This window comes from Frankliniella occidentalis, unplaced genomic scaffold (genome assembly GCF_000697945.3).
Source record: "Frankliniella occidentalis isolate FOCC.00 unplaced genomic scaffold, Focc_3.1 Scaffold24, whole genome shotgun sequence".
In the NCBI taxonomy this organism is placed as follows: domain Eukaryota; kingdom Metazoa; phylum Arthropoda; class Insecta; order Thysanoptera; family Thripidae; genus Frankliniella; species Frankliniella occidentalis.
The window spans coordinates 1,716,968-1,717,552 of NW_026267154.1; the positions used below are offsets into that span (position 1 = coordinate 1,716,968).

At 41.2% G+C, this 585-nt stretch overlaps 1 protein-coding gene across 1 annotated transcript in view; it reads right to left on the bottom strand.

Annotated features, from left to right (window-relative positions):
- The window catches only part of LOC113211684 (uncharacterized), a gene marked incomplete at its 5' end in the record, with an annotated part of 47,047 nt that overhangs the window by 45,544 nt on the left and 918 nt on the right, over positions 1–585 (bottom strand).

A 585-nucleotide genomic window follows, 5' to 3' on the forward strand; every position in this document is an offset into this window, starting at 1 on the left:
GGGGTACAAGGGTACCAAATATCTTGTCCCCGTTGTAATCGGACAACTTTTATGAAATTATGCGATTATGCTCAAGCATAATCTTCCTATCTCTACTCCATGGTGCATTGCCTTCACGGGCGGATGGATTGCACAGTGAAAGCAATGTTTGCATTTTGGAGGAAAAGAAAAGGTAAACTTCGAGGAACACCCGCATATCCGAAGAAAATCTCCGCAGATTTTGAGAAAGTCCTCAAAAAACAATATGGGTATTTTCCTCAAATTTTGAGAGGATTTCCACAAAATCTGAGGAGTTTTTTTTCTCAAATATCGGCGTTCCTCGAAGTTTGCTCCATTTCCTTAATAAATTATAAATGTCTATAGACATTATTTGTTTTCACTGTGTGGGCGAATCAGCAAACGTCCGTTCCGTTACAAACTAGTGTATCGATGTAAGACTGGTGTAAATTGTATAAGCGAAAATTCTATTTAGGTGCCTCTCCCTTTAAATATGTACCGGATCCGCATTTCTGCGAGGGACTAAATCCGCAAAAAAATAAACAGCATTGATAAGACTGGCCTGTGCCCCCCTCCCCCGTGCCCCCC